Source organism: Ovis aries, chromosome 6 (assembly GCF_016772045.2).
Source record: "Ovis aries strain OAR_USU_Benz2616 breed Rambouillet chromosome 6, ARS-UI_Ramb_v3.0, whole genome shotgun sequence".
Classification (NCBI taxonomy): domain Eukaryota; kingdom Metazoa; phylum Chordata; class Mammalia; order Artiodactyla; family Bovidae; genus Ovis; species Ovis aries.
Genome location: NC_056059.1, coordinates 100,643,857 through 100,664,299, shown reverse-complemented (window position 1 = coordinate 100,664,299; position 20,443 = coordinate 100,643,857). Strand labels below are relative to the sequence as shown.

At 38.6% G+C, this 20,443-nt stretch overlaps 1 protein-coding gene across 1 annotated transcript in view; it reads right to left on the bottom strand.

Annotated features, from left to right (window-relative positions):
• The window catches only part of ARHGAP24 (Rho GTPase activating protein 24), an 887,096-nt gene extending 877,060 nt beyond the window's left edge, over positions 1 to 10,036 (bottom strand). Inside the window, exon 1 of the mRNA XM_060417388.1 lies at positions 9,986 to 10,036. The gene's annotated coding sequence lies outside the window, so the exon portion shown is untranslated. The remainder of the gene's footprint in view (positions 1 to 9,985) is intronic.
• Positions 10,037 to 20,443: the final 10,407 nt, after the last annotated feature.

Below are 20,443 nucleotides of genomic sequence, written 5' to 3'. Positions count from 1 at the left end.
ACCAGAATTGAAAGAGACACATGTACCCCAATGTTCATCGCAGCACTGTTTATAATAGCCAGGACATGGAAACAACCTAGATGTCCATCAGCAGATGAATGGATAAGCAAGCTGTGGTACATATACACAATGGAGTATTACTCAGCCGTTAAAAAGAATTCATTTGAATCAGTTCTGATGAGATGGATGAAACTGGAGCCGATTATACAAAGTGAAGTAAGCCAGAAAGAAAAACACCAATACAGTATACTAACACATATATATGGAATTTAGAAAGATGGCAATGACGACCCTGTATGCAAGACAGGGAAAGAGACACAGATGTGTATAACGGACTTTTGGACTCAGAGGGAGAGGGAGAGGGTGGGATGATTTGGGAGAATGACATTCTAACATGTATACTATCATGTGAATTGAATCGCCAGTCTATGTCTGATGCAGGATGCAGCATGCTTGGGGCTGGTGCATGGGGATGACCCAGAAAGATGTTATGGGGAGGGAGGTGGGAGAGGGGTTCATGTTTGGGAATGCATGTAAGAATTAAAGATTTTAAAATTTAAAAAATAAAAAACTAAAAAAAAAAAAAAAAAAAGATGATGCTGTGAAAGTGCTGCACTCAATATGCCAGCAAATTTGGAAAACTCACCAGTGGCCACAGGACTGGAAAAGGTCAGTTTTCATTCCAATCCCAAAGAAAGGCAATGCCAAAGAATGCTCAAACTACTGCATATTTGTGCTCATCTCACACACTAGTAAAGTAATGTTCAAAATTCTCCAAGCCAGGCTTCAGCAATATGTGAACCGTGTACTTCCAGATGTTCAAGCTGGCTTTAGAAAAGGCAGAGAAAAAGGAGATCGAATTGCCAACATCTGCTGGATCATTGAAAAAGCAAGAGAGTTTCAGGAAAAAAACACATCTATTTCTGCTTTATTGACTATGCCAAAGCCTTTGACTGTGTGGATCACAATAAACTGTGGAAAATTCTGAAAGAGATGGGAACACCATACGAACTGACCTGCCTCTTGAGAAACATGTATGCAGGTCGTGTAACAACAGTTAGACCTGGACATGGAACAACAGACTGGTTCCAAATAGGAAAAGGAGTACGTCAAGGCTGTATATTGTCACCCTGCTTATTTAACTTAAACACAGAGTACATCATGAGAAATGCTGGGCTGGAAGAAGCACAAGCTGGAATCAAGATTGCCAGGATGGAAATATCAATAACTTCAGATATGCAGATGACACCATGCTTATGGCAGAAAGTGAAGAAGAATTAAAGAGCCTTTTGGGAGAGTGAAAGAAGAGAGTGAAAAAGTTGACTTAAAGCTCAACATTCGGAAAACTAAGATCATGTCATCCAGCCTCGTCACTTAGTGGCAAATAGATGGGAAAACAGTGGAAGCAGTGGCTGACTTTATTTTGGGGGGGCTCCAAAATCACTGCAGATGGTAATTGCAGCCATGAAATTAAAAGACGTTTGCTCCTTGGAAGGAAAGTTATGACCAACCTAGACAGCACATTAAAAAGCAGGGACATTACTTTGCCAACAAAGGTCTGTCTAGTCAAGGCTATGGTTTTCCCAGTGGTCATGTATGGATGTGAGAGTTGGACTCTGAAGAAAGCTGAGCACAGAAGAATTAATGCTTTTAAACTGTGGTGTTGGAGAAGACTCTTGAGAGTCCCTTGGACTGCAAGGAGATCCAGCCAGTCCATCCTAAAGGAAATCAGTCCTGAATGTTCATTGGAAGGACTGATATTGAGGCTGAAACTCCAATGCTTTGGCCACCTTATGTGAAGAGTTGACTCATTTGAAAAGACCCTGATGCTGGGAAAGATTGAGGGCAGGAGGAGAATGGAACAACAGAGCATGAGGTGGTTGGATGGCATCGCCGACTCATTGGACATGAGTTTGAATAAACTCCAGGAGTTGGTGATGGACAGGGAGGCCTGGCGTGCTGCGTCAGCGGTCCTAAAGAGTCAGACACGACTGAGCAACTGAATTGAACTGATGCTTTATTAATATATCTTACAATTTTACTTGTCAATTATACTTCAATAATATTTGAAAAGGAAGAGAAAAGGGGGGTTCTGAATACAAACAATAAATATCAGAGTAGAATAGATGCATATACCATTTATGTGACAGTATTCACGTAGCCTGAGACAGATGCACAAAATAAAAATAAAACCCTCCAAAAGTTTTTCCTTATGCATATTTTTATACACATTTATTTGGAGAAGGCAATGGCACCCCACTCCAGTACTCTTGCCTGGAAAATCCCATGGACGGAGGAGCCTGGTAGGCTGCAGTCCATGGGGTCGCTAAGAGTCAAACACGACTGAGCGACTTCACTTTCACGCACTGGAGAAGGAAATGGCAACCCACTCCAGTGTTCTTGCCTGGAGAATCCCAGGGACGGGGGAGCCTGGTGGGCTGCTGTCTATGGGGTCGCACAGAGTCGGACACGACTCAAGCCACTTAGCAGCAGCATACACATTTATTAAACATGGAACTTGTTGATTGCCAAAGTGTGTCTCAAAATCAGAGCATAATAAAATACAAGAATATATGTTGTCAATATCTCTGAGCCTAAAGTCAGATTCCTACAGGTTTCTGCCTGGTTTCAAAGGTATATCTCTTCACAACATTGTTCACAGTCGAAATGAACACAAATCTGCTTCCCCTAGAAGCTAGCCAACAGACACTATGAAGGAATCTTGCAATAAGCCAACAGCACTATCAGCAAAGTTAGGGGGATGGAAGAAGAAAAACAGAGACAGTATTACTTGTTTCTACAAAATACAAATAAAAGTGAAAAACTGTATTTAAAATGCAGTCAGTTCTGCTGGAACATGACATATACACTCTTTAAAATTACCTTGCTTTGCAAAATCACACAATAAAAGCCACGGGGCTCGTGAGAAAATGAGTCCTGGAACACAACTCTCAGAAACCTCATCAGTGACAAATGTTTTTAAAGATTGAAACCTAATAAAAATGGTAGCACAATTTTATAAACATGGCACTTTACCTTGAAAAAGACATATGAAGATTACAGAAGAGTTGCGCCTGTGAGTCACTGTAAAATGATGGAAGGAGGGTTGCCTGAAATGGATCTGAAAGTTCTAACATCAGATGTGAGTGAGTGTGGCTTATAATACACACCTGGTAGAACTTGAGATGCAAGCATGTGTGTTGTGTGAATTCCTATGCACCTGGATTCAGCTGACTGCAGTTCATCACATCCACCTGTATTTTCTTACAAACAAAACTGTTCAGAAGCACAGACAAAATCTATGTTGTGCTCAAAGTTTCCTAAAACATCAACTGTGTCGGAACAATTTCACATTTTCAAAACACGGATTATAGCAGAACTTACCGTATGTTGTTAAGATCCATAAGGTTTTGTTTTTTTTTTCATTGAAAGGAGGTATTTCATTAAGACATAATACATCTTTGAACTAATCATTTAAGTAAAATGCACAATAACAAGTTGTTAATTAGTCCCCAGGATAAAACCTTTATATACACTAAACTTATAGGAAAGTAGAACATAGATTGGGGTCTTTCTAATATTGGTTTGCTCTTTTTTAAAGAAGCCATGACTGGTCAAATCATGTTCTGACATTATAAAATAAGAAAGCAAAGAGGGAATTAATTTGCTAGATTCTAAAATATACATATCTCTTTTCCTTCATATTTTTCTTTTTTTCTTCATATTTAGAGTCGACATTACTAACATTTTTTTATGGTCAAGTTTTTATCTGTCAGCATCTCATGCCCTGTCAGCCATGCATTTCACACCCATCTTGGCACACACCAGCCCTTGCACCAGTCATTAAGAGAACCATATGGTCTTCTGGTTCCATTTGGCCATTCATTAAGTGGGTGACCATGACCGTAGACTCTAAGGCTTACAGAGATCATTTCAAGGCATTTTTCTAAGAGAAAGTTCAAAACTCGATTTCAGAGTTCCTCCCAAAACTCTTATCATAGGGACTGTGGACTTCAAATTGCAATCCATTTGCAAAGAACGTAAAAGCTACAATTTTGCCTTCATATGGTGTTACAGGTTTGCCAAGTGCTTTCACAAAACTATTACCTCATTTAACCTAGTGTAATTATCTCTCCCTGTATCAGTTGCACACTTTAAATCCTTTTCCTATTCATTCCATTTTTCTTTCTCATCTGTGTTATTTGAAATCTACCCAACCCACTTATGGAAAACAAGATTTCACCAAGCATTTCCAGAAATATGTTACATCAAGTGTTTGAAGAGATCAGTTCCAGCTAACATATGTAAAGCACCTGGGGAAACCTGCAGCAGAATTGAAATTGATGATGCATCAGATGAGCCACTCAACTGTTGAGCTCCTCAATTACTTAGAAGACGTAAGTCTTTTGTGTTAGTTTGGTTTTGGTTTTGCATTCTAGAGGGTAGAACTAGTTTCAAGAACAAGCTATCAAGGGAGGCCATAGCGGGGAGAGCCAATCAAGTTCTGTTAAGGGAGAAAGAGCCTCTCGACTCCTGTTTTCCATGAGAAGAAACATCCTAAATGTCCTAAATATCACAAGGTTTTTGTGCACAAAGATGGGGTAAGTTACCCAACTGGTGAATTTCAGAGAAGAACTGGACATGACTAGCCCAGCTCCTTCGGCCTCTCCCTCCCCTATGATGGAGCTAACTACAGAGTGTAGGCATTCGGTTCTGTTATTCCAAGTCCCCTGTTTTACACAGCAGATTCTGCCTCTACCCAGGATCTAGAAGTTCAGGTCAAGCGAGTGTTAGGATATGGTGCCTTGAGCCAGGAATATTGAGAAATAGACATGGCGTGGAATCTGGCAAGTGAAAACAATATCGAGCCACGAGGCACTGGGTGAAGTCAGGCTCTGTCTGTGGGTGACTCTTGGTGGTTTGGGGGGGCTTTACATTGCACCAGGCAACTGTCTTTCACAGTTGTGTGGTGTGCTTATAATCAGTGCAGGCTTGGTGGCAGCTTTAGGTCTTGTATTTTAAAGGAATAGATCACTATGCAGTTTTACATTTGGTGGAGGACTGCAGCTTACCATGGCTTGTCCACAGATGTGTGACTGTGTTTTATGGAGTGAGAGGCTGTTTTTACACAAGCAGGGCTTTCCACACCTTAAATCATGCCGTGTGGGCCACAAAGACCTTCAGAAGCTGACTGCTATAGCATGACTTTGAACTATCTTTCGTTGTGGACAACAGGTGAAACAATTTTTGTTTATGTTACTATGTTTCTCAACCATATCAGTGGAACGCTGTTGGTTCCATGCTAAAGAATCTGCCTGCCAATGCAGGAGACGCAGGCTCGATCCCTGGGTCAGGATGATCCCCTGGAGAAGGAAATGGCAACCCATTCCACTATTCTTGCCTGGGGAATTCCATAGGCAGAGGAGCCTGGAGGGCTACAGTCCATGAGGTCACAAAAGAGTCAAACACAACGACTACAACAACAACTTTTTATATAGGCATTGTCTTTAATCACATACCTAAATTCTATGAGCACTTTTGGATTGCACATAGGTGAGGTTCGAGTTGAAAATTTTTGTATCCAATAGCATTTTCTTGAAGAACATAGGGAGATACCTTTTATAACTGAACACTTTTAAGGCTACAAGCTTTAAAAAATATCAATGGCAGTGTGAGTTTAGGATCTGCTGAATATGTTTCTCCAGCTGGAGGAAGGATAAAGAGGAGACATTTTCTCTAGATTTCATTTCATTTCTAGCAACTTCATAGCCAGAGCAGTAGAATCAACCACCATGGAAAAAGAGAGTGGTGGACATATTAGTAAACAGAATCCACACTAAATCACCATCAGAATGCACCCCACACACACACAAAAAAAGGCTCAAGAGTATGCCAAATAATAATGGAAAGAGCCCAGCAAAGTCCTAAACTTGCTCAGCACATCTCAAGCATCCCTTTCTTGGAAAAGAGATTGTGTTCATAAATACATTTTCCCTCAAGACCTGGTAATTCTCTAGGGCCAAAGGTAATATATTTATAGGTGATTTCTCCCAGTTGAATTCAAGTTTTCAAATCATCGATTCTGAAAATCTGGCATCCTAGTCAGACCAAAATCAAGACTGTGCATGCTATTCTCAGAACTCAATGAATCTCTTCTAGAATCTTTAATATCACTAAAAATTGAGTTTGGGGGACACAATTTTCTCTGGAAAAACTATTCTAGGAGCTAAGGATTGTTATTTTTTTTTCTAAATTTGGTGAGAATGGGGTCAGTGCCATAATAATCTTGTGACCCCCTTTTCTGAAAAAATTAGGTACATCAAAAACTTGGCAATAAATTAATGTTATTTCTGAAGTTGTAAAGAAGTTACACCCATCCCATGAGAAACAAATCAGGCTGCAGCTGTTGAAGGAAACTTACTCTCTCCAGCCAGTAAGACATCTCTGTCGAGGCTAGACAGAATGAGATATTGGCAAGGACAATTATTTTCACTAATTCTCTAAAATCACAAAGGCCACATAATATGATTCTGAGCTCTAATTCATTTGACCAGTAAAATTCAAGGGAGTTTATATTTGTACTTTAATTTTTGTTGAGGAATTTAGTAGTGGGCAGAGATTTATATTTAGGACATCTAGTTTTTTGGTGTGTTATTATTGGAATAGCTCCATTCGGTCATTTGATATTATTGCAAAACTTCTAAAAAACTTGGACCATGTAGCTAGATAGTAGTTTGAGTTGGGAATAAAAAGAAGAGAGTTTTTAGCTGCAGCACAGACTGTCCTTCTGGACACTTCTGAGGGAATAGGGTCTCTCTCTCTCTCTCTCACTGGTTTCCCAGGCAGGTCCTCAACAAGTCAGAGGTCAGTAGTAAGACAACAGCCTCGTGGCAGTGGGGGCAGGATGTCTTGATAGACTACAGAGTTTCTCAACTAAGACAATAGCAGCCATCTTTCTTTTCATAGCCTTACTGGTTAAGCTCCATGAAATTAACACACACACACACACACACACACACACACACACACACACACACACACACACACACACACACACACACACACACACACACACACACACACACACACACACTCCTGGAGAATATTTTGAGTGGTAGTGGTCTTGGGACATTCTTTCCTCCCCTTGGGTTTCTGTAATGAGGCATTTCCAAAGTTTCTCATCCCAGAAAGTCAGTGAGCTGACTGATGATTTTGAGAAAGGAACTAGAAAGATGCAGTTCGATCCCTATTGCCTACATCCTGGAGGGAGACAGTTAATCTGAGACGGTATACAGGTATACTCCACCTGTCTTTAAGTGGAACAAGGGCCAACTTCCACCCAGGATCTTCCCAACTGACTGCCTCTGCCTGAGCTCGGAGTTTGGTATTAAGATTATCATCACTTCCCCAAGTCACAGTCTCTAATATTAGTTTTATCAGTCATAAAGGACAAAGGGAATATTTTTATTCATCTGATCTCCATCTGTCTTACCCCATACATATAGGTGTGTGTATATTATTAACTCAAGCAGGAAAATCAAGACTAACTTACTTTTTACTTAACAAGGTTTAAGCACATACAAAGTGAGAGAAGAGGACTCCCACACAAAATTCAGTCCAGTGAGGTAATACAGAAAAGCCTTGATTTAGGATTTGAGAACCATGAAGCGATACCAAAGAAAGCTACTGAGAAAACTTGTCCCCTCCAGTTTCCAAATGAGAAAATTGAGCAAAATTCCAAGTACAATATTTTAAATTTCATATCCATTCAGGTTTTAAGTCAGTAAAGGGGATTTCTTGGAATTATTTGAGCACCTAAGCTTAAGAGGGCAAGAGTATAATGTGCCTTAAAGCAGGAATAGGGTCATATTTCACATGATAAAATCAAGAGCAAAAGCACAGCTATTGGCAGTGACACCGTGTATTACACAAGAAGATAAACTACTTTCTTTTACTTCCCTCGTCATCACACCTTTAGCATCTGCTGTCAGGCTGAAACGTTCAATATGGTTATTTGCAAGACAGCAATGTATAGAATGAGAAATTGGAATGCTATAGAAAATCAAGGGATGGGAAAACAAACAGGGTATTTTCTTCAGTTCAGTTGCTCAGCCATGTCCAACTCTTTGCATCCCCATGGACTGCAGCACGCCAGGCTTCCCTAGTGTTCAATTCACCTAGTAAGGCTCAATTTGACCATATTGTTACAGACCATGACAACACTTCTATTTGGCCTTTAGAGTCTGGAGGGCACTTTTTTATGTCACTCCCAGCAATTCTCTTGAATTACTTCTTGTAAAAATCTTTTTCATTAAAAAATAAATAAATAAACTAAAGCTTAGTGATGTTCATGGTTTAAGGTAAACCCATTTGCCACAGCTAAGAATGGCACATCAGAAGCAGAGAGCTTAAAACCCTCATCTTCCTTCTAATAAAATATTATTTTCTGTAATCCCCGCTTTTACACAGCTGCTAAGTTAGAGGTATTTTTCTCAGTAAAAACTCAGCCCTTTCTGACCAGAGAAGGGTGAATTAGAGTTTCCTTACTTCCCTAACATGGACAATGAGATAACCCCATTCATTTCTTTACTTTTCTCAAACGAATTTACAAAAAAGATAAACATGATCTACATTTATGAAAAACTGGTTAAAAAATTTATTTTCATATTCTAGTGCTACCCAAATGTTGCCAGTCTCAAATTCTCTGCAAAAGATTGGAAGATGGAATTCAAAACATCTCAACAGTGAATAATAATTCAAGCCTCTGATTCGTCCTCAATCCCACTACCAATAACTACCTAACTCACTAAAGCTATTCCAAAAGATAAACAAGCTAAAGAAGCTGGATTAACATTAAAAATTAGGGTAGGGTAACACTAAGCTCTTGACTGACATGACCTCTTAAAAGTTGTGATCAAGTGTATGTGACTCTATGGGGAACACACACACACACACAAAGACACACACACCTACCATGAGCCAGTAAACTGACTATATTTTGTATAATCATCAAGTCCAATCCAGACTTGTAATGAGTTACTTTGGCTCTGAAGAGCTCAGAAGACTTGAGGAGCTAGACTCTTCCAGATAGTTTAGTCTGAAACTTCTTAGCTGTTCCTTTTACTAACATAAAAACTTTTCCCCAACTAGTACTTCAGAAGTTATATGGAGTGGGAAAAAACAATCCTCAAGAAACTGACTCTTCTATCAGGGATCCAAAATGTACACCCTAAGAACACCCAGTTTTTGCATAGTTCATTTCTATTGGAGAATTAGGATTCTTTTAGATTTCCCCATTCATTTCTTCCTCTTGTCCAACTACTGACAATCTTCCTCCATCTCTGTCATTACCTCATGGTTGGCTGAAAAGACAAGAGTTAATCTGCAGAAATCTTTTGACTAAGCCCAGACTGACTGTGTTTTATCCTTAGATAATTGGCTTCACAAAGATGCTCTTGCCACTGATTATGAACTATAGACTAAAGACTGTTATTCATAATTGAGGCTGACGCTTCATGCAACCTCTCACCAGCACAACATTCACTTTAAACCCAGAGAAACGAAAATGAAGGTCACATACTTAGTTTATCTGCAGCTCACCCACTTGAACACACCTGTGATCTTTGGATCACTGAAATGTGATTTTTCAGAAGGCAAAAATAATGCAGGCTCTTCATTTTCACCCATCCTTATAATAAAAGGTATCAAAGATGGAAGAAAATCATTATGCCAAACTTAGAGCAACAGATATCTTGTCAAAACACAGCACACATAGTAAAGCCAGCTTATCTCTCATAAGAAACTCATATAGCCTCAGAATTTTGTTTGGTAAGAAATACAGCTTTTGCATAACAGAATTGGTATAAATCTTCACTGAAAGAAAAGACTAGGATTTTATTTGTATCAACTTTTGTGGCTTGCCTACACTATTGCCATTTACTTCCGATATAAATGATAAATGAATAAATTCTATCCGGATACTCACAGCAGAGAGCTCAGTTCTGGCCCCTAACATCGGACGTCGCCGCTGCAGACTGAATGCTACTGTTGGGAGGTGCTTTTATTTTCCTAACAAAGTAGCACCCTCTAGTGGCTTTTCAGAATTATTAAGTACATGCCAAGCGTGTGACATAATTGTTTACTATCCAATTATGCAATGTCAAAACAGGTGAGAACAAAAGCTTGCTAAGAGCCTTATAGGATACATATGCGAAACTCATTCCATGTTTTCCCTAGGAATGTGGCTTTTAAAGGAAAATATGTTTAAACATCATTCCTATTTCATATATATAGTGCACCTCTGAAAAAAATATACCTTTCCTGGTAATACTTTATTATAATTTGATAATAGTAATATTATCATTGCTGTTAATATTAATAAAAATGCACTTTACTATATTGGAAAATGCATTCTGGAATACAGTAAATAATGCCCAAAAAAACCATTGTTTTGCATGTATTATCTCATTTAAAATTCACTATAAATACATAACCTTGGTTTATCCTCATCCTGTGTGATGGACAAAAATACTGAGGCCCACATATGTAATGTAAGTTGCCCAAAGTCAAGTACCTAAGAAAAAGTAAAAAAAAAAAACAAAGTTCAAACCTATCTTTATGTGTTTGCAAATATTCTTACAAACCTGATTTTGACAAGCAGAAATTACCAGTAGCTTTCACATGTATCTGGAATCATGAAAGAGTAAAACCCAAAGAAATTATTCAACAACATAATAAAAAAACTGAAAATTTATGTAAAGTCTGTTAATTTTATGTTAGAAATACAGCCATTTTCCACAGTAAATAAAAATCAAGTACCAGTTCTTGGATGGCAAATTTCTAGAGAATCAGTTTAATTCTCACATTTTACCATATGCTTTACAAAAGGGCACAACACTTGTTCAGTCCTGATAGTTCATTAAATCAAAAGAGGTATATCTGCTCAATTAGGCATCCAACAAACATTTTTATTGAATGCCTCTAGTTTTCCCTCTAGTTCTGACAGGTAATGAACCAAGATATTTTCACTAAGCAAGCTGCTCTATGAATACCAAGAATTATCAGGCAAGAAAGACTCCTGAACTAATCATTTTTTCATGGCTGCAGGACTTATATATTCCATCTTAAAGCCATGCATTTGATCCCCAGTAGATAAAACGTTCTTGATATTTACATAAGACTTGAAGAAACCTAGAGAAAGCAAACTGTAAAAAATGTTTATTAAGCATCTATTAGATTCTCACAGGACATGGAACAACAGACTGGTTCCAAATAGGAAAAGGAGTGTGTCAAGGCTGTATATTGTCACCCTGCTTACTTAACTTATATGCAGAGTACATCATGAGAAATGCTGGGCTGGAAGAAGCACAAGCTGGAATCAAGATTGCCGGGAGAAATATCAATAACCTCAGCTATGCATAGGACACTACCCTTATGGCAGAAAGTGAAGAGAAACTAAAAAGCCTCTTAATGAAAGTGACAGAGGAGAGTGAAAATGTTGGCTTAAAGCTCAACATTCAGAAAACGAAGATCATGGCATCTGGTCCCATCATTTCATGGCAAATAGATGGGGAAACAGTGGAAACAGTGTCAGACTTTATTTTTGGGGGGCTCCAGAATCACTGCAGATGGTGACTGCACCCATGAAATTAAAAGACGCTTACTCCTTGGAAGAAAAGTTATGACCAACCTAGATAGCATATTCAAAAGCAGAGACATTACTTTGCCGACTAAGGTCCGTCTAGTCAAGGCTATGATTTTTCCTGTGGTCATGTATGGACGTGAGAGGTGGACTGTGAAGAAGGCTGAGCACTGAAGAATTGATGCTTTTGAACTGTGGTGTTGGAGAAGACTCTTGAGAGTCCCTTGGACTGCAAGGAGATCCAACCAGTCCATTCTGAAGGAGATCAGCCCTGGGATTTCTTTGGAAGGAATGATGCTAAAGCTGAAACTCCAGGACTTTGGCGACCTCATGTGAAGAGTTGACTCATTGGAAAAGACTGTGATGCTGGGAAGGATTGAAGGCAGGAGGAGAAGGGGACGATAGAGGATGAGATGGCTGGATGGCATCACTGACTCGATGGACATGAGTCTGAGTGAACTCCGGGAGTTGGTGATGGACAGGGAGGCCTGGCATGCTGTGATTCATGGGGTTGCAAAGAGTCGGACACGGCTGAGCGACTGAACTGAACTGAACTGAGATTCTCACAGGTAGTCTGTTTATTTTTGGCTGCACTGAATCTTCCTTGTTACATGCAGGTTTTCTCAAGTTGCTGTGAGTGGGGGCTACTCTAGTTGTGACATGTGGCCTTCTCATTGCAATGGCTTCTTTTGTGGCAGAACATGGGCTCTAGAGCGTGAAGACTCAGTAGTTATGGCACACAGGCTTTATTGCCCTGGGGCATGTGGAATCTTCCTGGACCAGGGATTGAACCGGTGTTCCCTGCATGGAGTCTTAACCAATGGACCATCAGGCAAGTCCCTTGTAGGAAGCCTTTCCCTTCTCATATATCACTGTGGCAGAGACTGCTAACAGTTCATCAAACTTATTTATTCTTTTTAAGAATACATTTCCAGCCTACATTGTGCTTGGATTCAACCACGCAGCTGGGTTCTAACAATTAGAAAATGAGCAGAAACAATGTGTAACACCTCCACACCTGGCCCATGAAAACCTCCCTCTTGAGATCCTCCATGGTCCTTTGCCCTTTCTGGATGATGGGAATGGAGACAGTCCCCAGGCAACCTTGGAAACCATGTATTGCCGACAGCAGAGCCACAAAATGGAACAAACATTCCTGAATCATTACTTGGAGAAAATATATCTGACCATCAGGATCATGCATTTTGCAGTTTTAGTGAGTTAGAAACAAACTTCTCCACACTCTGAGTCATTATGCAGTTTTGCATTTGATTGTTAGTACAGCAGTAAGCATTGCCTTAATGCAGTTATTTAATCTTCACAGCAAAGCTGTAAGTTTATGTGAGTTGATTCCATCTTACAGGTGGAAAAAGCTGAAGTTTGAATAGTTTAATAGCTAAGCCAAGTATTCACAACTAATTAATTCAAACCTGAGTCAAACCCATAACTCAAATTCTGAAACATATTAGTCCTTAATTCTGCACTAACAGTTTATCCTCTGCTTCTTAATAGTAATGAAACTATTAAGTTCCTTTGTAATAACCAGTTTAGTTAGGTACTGCAGTAACAAATGATGCTGAAAATCTGAGCTTTTTGTAATAATAACATCATTTTGTCTGTGTCTGCCTTGGTTCCTGATGAATGCCTTCTTCATCCTGGGACCCAGGCTAAGGGAGCAACCCTTATTCTGATGTCATAGCAGAAGAAAAAGAATACAGAAAGGCCTTGGAGACATTCTGGATTCATTTCCAGACTACCATGATCAAGCAAATATTGCAATAAAGCGAGTCACACAAATTTTTTGGTTTCTTAGTGTGTATAAAAGTTATGTTTATGCTATCACACAGCCTATCAAGTGTGAAATAGCATTTTGTCTAAAACCCAGTGTACATACTTTAATTTTAAAATGCTTTATTACTAAAAATAAATAAAACAAAAATGCTTTATTACTGAAAACTGCTAACCATCATCTGAGACTTCAGTGAGTGATAGCAGTAACACCAAAGATCATGGATCACAGATCACCAAAAGAAATGTAATAACAATGAAAAAGTTTGAAATATTTCAAGAATTACCAAAATGTAACAGAAAGATACCAAATGAGCAAATGCTGTTAGAAAAATAGTGCTGAAATCCTTGTTCAACACAGGGTTGCCACAATCTTCAGTTTGTAAGAAGCACAATAAACTGAGGTATGCCTATATGGGAGAACTACACGATGGCTCTTAAGTGTTACCTCCACTTGCATTCCATTGGCTCAGCGAGTCAATTGACCAAATCCGATATCGGTGGGGTCAAGAAGTATAGCCCTCAAACAGAAAGGGAAAAAATAATTGAGAGAAATAATATATTTGGCTACCTCACTCCTGGAAGCTAAATATTAAGAGAGTATCATGACAAAGTTATGATAAAGTGAAAAGGTGAAAGTCACTCAGTCATGTCCGACTCTTTCCGACATAGTCCATGGAATTCTCCAGGCCAAAACACTGGAATGGGTAGCCTTTTCCTTCTCTAGGGGATCATCCTAACCCAGGGATCAAACCCAGGTCTCCCGCACTGCAGGCAGATTCTTTACCAGCTGAGCCACCAGGGAAGCTCAAGAATATTGGAGTGGGTAGCCTATCCCTTCTCCAGCTGATCTTCCTGACCCAGGAATTGAACCAGGGTTTCCTGCATTGCAGGCAGATTCTTTACAGACTGAGCTACCAGGGATTGTTGCCAAATCATGAAAGAAGAGTTAAAGAAGCAAAATATCAATGAGATTATATACTCTCCTTGATCACCACCAACAAACGTAATAAAGCTAAGAATTCAAGGAAAAGATATGACTTGAATCCAACTAGCTCACAAGAACAGCAATTAGATTTCTGAATCATCTCAATGAATGTCTTAAACACACAAGAACATATATATATACACACACACATTTAGACATTTTAAACTATAGATTATAGAATAACTCCTGTTAACAAGAAGAATATGTTACTGAGTGCACAAAACAACCAAGTCTAAGCCATCTGTCAATTAATAAACTTTTTAAAATGGAAATAGGGGTAAGGGTGGGGATAGTGAGAGAAGTACTGTACAACTCTGCTTATAAAGGCACAAACAGGAAGTCATTGTTCAGTTCTTACAAGTACATTCTCTATTCATTTCCTTATCTCATAGTCCTACCTATATTTTTAAGGAAATTATTTTTTAAAAATATGGTCAATCATCAGTATATGAAATCAGACATATCAATCCAAATCTTTCATCTCAAATATTTGATTCAATTTTCAGACAATAATGGCCAGTCAAACACAGAAGAGGCATTGCCTAATTCTGATTAACTCATTTCTGTGGCCTTATAAAAACAAATTGGTTGAGCAATTTCTATCTTCTCTGAAATAACTTTGCCTATTTTAGTCTCATTGAATATATGTGAATACAATGGAAATTTCCTGCTTCACTGCATAATACTTATATATTTAATACTTAGGAAGTTCTACAGGAAGACACTGTATTATATTAACTTTTGGAATCCAGAAAATAAAACTCTCAAGATGACATCTGCATAATGAAAATAGCAGTGAAACTAAACATCAACTTCTAATAAGTGGGAAGACATAAAAAACATAAATCACCAATAGAATCTCCAGGCAAGAATACTGGAGTGGGTTGCCATTTCCTTCTCCAGGGGATCTTCCCAACCCAGGAATCAAACCCAGGTCTCCTGGGTTACATGCTGATTTTTTACCTACTGAGCTACAAGGGAAGCCCAACAGATAGACAAAATAGTCAAATTCAGCAATCTTTTGCAGAAAATCTATGTAATAAATGCAATTATATTTTGACCACTGGTATTCACCATTAGACTGGATTTCTGTCAGAGCAAAGCCCATATCTAATTTAGTTGGCATATTCTTAGAACTTAGCACAGTGTTTACTGTAAAAAGTTCACTAAATACTCATCAGATCAGAATTTGTCAATAAAAATGTTCCTTTGATTGATGATTTCTCATAAATTATCTTTGTTCATCTTCAGAACACCACTAGAGTTGAGTTTATTGATCTCAATTTTACTAAAGAGGAAACAGTCTAGAGGGATGAGCTTCCCATTCTCATAATTAGTAACAGCAGAATCAAAATGAAAAAAAGAGAGTAGGTAAATACACAAAGTATTCTTTCAGATATAAATACTTGATGACTCAGTGAAAGGAGGTATCACTAGATTGGCTGAGTTGAAGGGTGAGATAAAGGACACAAAACAGGAAATGTATTTCTATAAAATGGAGCCAGATGTTCAGTGGATTTTTCTGTAATAAACAATAGAAGATGACAGATAATAGAATGAGCAGCAAGAGGAATTACAAACATATTTATCAGAACTAAGAATGCATGTATCAATAAAAGCAGCAGACAGAGGTCTGATAATGCCAGAAATGATGGGAATAAAAGAGCTAAATTTCTCTGTAGAAACATGAACTTCATAATTAAAGATGTTTCTTTAGCCAAGAGAGGAACTGCATGTATCAGAAATGTCACACATACAAACCGACCACAACACACCATTCGATGGCAAGATGAGGGTCCTTGGTCCTCATGTGTCTAGACCCCTTGTTTTCCCATTGTATTATGTCACTTCTCTGATTTGTGTGTATATCTTATGATATATTAGGATGAGGGCTTAATAATTTCCTCAAAATTGTAACAAGATAAACAAAATGAACTGGCAACCCCCTCCAGTATTCTTGCCTGCGAAATCCCATGGACAGAGGAGACTGGTGGACTATAGGCCATGGAATCACAAAGAGTTGGACACAACTAAATGACTAAACCAACAAATAAAGGAAAACAGAAAGAAGATAAAAAGTCAAATAGCTGCCTTACCCATACGAATGGTTTTCTATATTTTAGAATGTTGTTGTGGATAAATTCTAGGTAACATAAACACAGATGGGATGATAGGATGAGGGTATAACCCTTTCGCAACCCTAATAAAACAACGAATCTATAACCATCTAACAACTACTGAAACAATTAGATGAAAGGTTATTTGGGAATTTAAAATGGTAGATCAGAGGTCATCTGAAACCACCGATCAATCTTATCACAACAAGAAAGAATCAGACATTATGAATTTTCTGCTGTGATTCAATAAGAAATACGTAGTACCAGTAATGAAATGTTCTTGCTACAGAAACAAATGTGAACCTGATCAAGCTTCTAGACCCACTCATTCTTTCACAGAAAAGCCAAGGGGTGAGAAGTACATGATAAGTAACATACTGGAATGCTGCCAGCTAAAACCAGGATGTAGGAAATTCTAAACACAAGCGACCTGCTTTCTTCAACGAGTAAATGGCAAGGGGAAAAGAAGTAAACAGGTTGGAAGAATTGTTATTAAAGAGTCTTAATGTGTTCTTTATATGTTTTATATGTGCTCTCAATGTGGACTTTGTATGGGACCTGATTAAATAATAACCAACTACAAACAGAAATGTATAAGATAATCAGAGAAATTTGGATACTGAATGGATATTTAGTGATATTAGGAAATGGTTGTTAATTCTGAGGGATGTGATGTTATGAGTGGTTCTTATTTTTTACAATACACACCAAATTTTAGCCAATAAAATAATAGGCTATTATGTTGAGGTTTACTTCAACATACTCCATGGGGAGGGGGCAGGTCAGAAAATATAAAGATTACAGTTGAAATAAAATTGGCCATATGCTGATAATTGTTGAAGGTGGTTGATGGTTCTTTGTACTATTCTCTCTTCTGTTTTTAAGTTTTCCACAATGAATGGTAAAAAGAGATTACCTAATAAAGTTTTTAGAGAACTTGGTATCTCAGTAACATAAAATGAATTTTCAAGGCATTGTGAAGAGTGAGGTGTAGCACCGCAATAACCAGCTATGTCCCCATCCCTAGAAATCCAGACTTAAGCTCATGCACAGCATGACTGGAAGAACACAACAGATTTCTTCCTGGAGTAATGTTTTTATACCACTATTAAAGTTCCTCTTATCTCAGATACACTGGCTGACTCTGGTCCTCATGAAATCCTTCTTCCTTTTCATTCATTAAGTCTCACATTGATCCTCCATCTTACATATACCACTACCTCTTAGCTATCATACTGGTCTCCCTTTGGCAAGAATATTTGGAATATCTGTGTGGAGGAATCTGTGCCTTCGGCCACATTGTCACATTTGGAAGATCAGTGCCTAAACCTACCTAACCTGCCTAAACACTGTTCACCTCTGAGACCCTTAAATTCAATCTGCCCACTACTTACAATAGCTCGGACCTGTGAGCAATATAAATATCTATCAACAGAGGAATGGATAAATTTCTGGTACAGGCTTCCCACATATATGCAATGGCATTTATTCAGCCTTTAAACAAAACCGAGTCATTTGTAGAGACGTGGATGGATGAGTGTGGTACAGAGCAGAGTAAGTCAGAAAGAGAAAAACAAATACTGTATATTAATGCACATATGTAAATCTAGAAAAAGGTATAAATTATCCTATTTGCAAAGCAGAAATAGAGACACAGACACAGAGAACAAATGTATAGATACCAAGGGGGAAAGGTGGGGTGGAATGAATTGGGCAATTGGGATTGACATATACACGCTATTGACTATTGTTATTGTCTGGTCACTAAGTCTTTTGTGACCCCATGGACTGTAGTCCACCAGGCTCCTGTGTCCATGGGATTTCCCATGCAAGAATACCGGAGTGGGTTGCCATTTCCTTCTTCAAGGGATATTCCCGTCCCACAGATTGAACCCACATCTTCTGTGTCTCCTACACTGGCAGGCGGATTCTTTACCAGTGAGCCACCAGGGAAGCCCCAGACACTACTGATACTGAGAATAAAATAGATAACTAATGAGAACATAACCATATAGCATGGGGAACTCTAGTTAATGTGCTATGGTGACCTGAATGGGAAGAAAGTCCCAAAGAGAGGGGATATATGCATATGATGACACATCACTTTGCTGTACAGCAGAAACTAACCCAACATTGTAAAGCAACTATATTCCATAAAAATTAATTTTTAAAAATTCAACCTAGAGTCAGGACTGCTTACACTTTTTTTTCCTCCCGCTATTTGCCTACTTCTAAACCTTGCCTACCAATCTTTATCCCTATTGATTTTTGGCGGTCACCTTTTTTTCTCTTTTTGGGGGGCTTCCCTTGTGGCTCAGCTGATAAAAAAATCTTCCTGCAACGCAGGAGACCAGGGTTTAATTTCTGCATTGGGAACATCCCTGGAGAAGAGAAAGGCTACCCACTCCAGTGTTCCGGCCTGGAGAATTCCATGGACTCTATAGTCCATGGGGTCGCAAAGAGTCGGACACAACTGAGTGACTTTCACTTTCACTTTTTTTCTCAGATCTATTAACTACACATCCTCTCACCTAAATGACCTTTTTGAAATATTGAGCAGAAGCACAGACACCTTCTACCTCTTGGGGAAAAAAAAAGGGAATAAAAAGGCAAGACTTTATGTCACTTTGCTCATGCGTCTCACAGCTGAAAACCTGCCACTTGAGCTGAGGTTGGCAATGGAAAGGTAGCCCCTATTCCTGCCACAAACCTGTGACCTGCTGTCACCCATAACTCTGAACCGCAGTATGAAACTAAAACACTGTATCCATAGCAACCACCCAGTGCCATTCAGGCTTGCGGGAAGCTCTGGAAACAGTTGTCGGTGGGGGTTATGATGAATCACTATGAACTTGGCAGTGTTTCACGAGGGCTCTCATTCACTTCTTCCACATATAGTTTCCAGTAGTTTCAAAGGGATCAAGACAAAGAAAAAGATATACCTCAATAAGTTGGCCTTTGTATTTTCAAGAATGTTTATTTTAGCATAACTGGTGATGTATGTTCGTTGAAAAGTCTTTTTTTTTTTTTTCTTTAGGGAAAGGCGATAGTGCACCTGTTCAGATGCTTCAGCTGCAGTAGGAAGTACTGGGGAGAAGTGGTCAGCCAATTTGGCAGCTATGGATAAGCAGAGCTTCCTTTGGTGCAATCTTCAGACGGAAATACTTTTTTGATTTGGCAAATATTTGAAGGCTGTCTACAGCCTAATGCTGTCTACAGCTGCAAACAGCCTTTGGGAGACTAGTAACCCAGATATCAGTGGTTATATCAATACACACAGTACCATTAAAAAGGAAATCATGGAAAACTGGTTGGTTTCAATAGAGAACAGTGAAAATCTGGAGAACACCTGCCATGTTTAAGAACTCTTAGTCTGAGAATCAAATGGAGATGAAGCTGAAGAGGTTACAGAGGAAAAACCTAAAACATATTCCACTGGTTATATATCGAGTGTTTCTGTTTTTTAGGAACACTTGACAAAATAGGATTCTGGAGTTACCTTAAGAGAAATGTTATGTGACATCCTATATATTATAATTTATAAGCACATATTACATTTGGGTTTTTCAAAGTCAAAATCATAAAAATACAATTAGAAATCTAAATGTACTTCTATTTGTCCTTATTATATACCTTTAAAAAAACATCAAAACACATTAGGAACTACTTTTTAAAAATTAAAAATGCCTTTTAAGACATACTTAGAAATTGAGATTTGCTGTCAAACCTTAGTCTCCAATTGGCCTGCTTCTGGAATAATAGCTCATGAAAGCTTGGCCAGAAAGTTAGAAAGCAACCTGGGCTGAGTTCTATACTCATAGTCAAAGGACTAGGTCTCTGGTCCTGGTTCACTTTAGCACAATAGACCTGCCAATTATCATTTCTGAGCATCAGTTTTGTTGCATATAA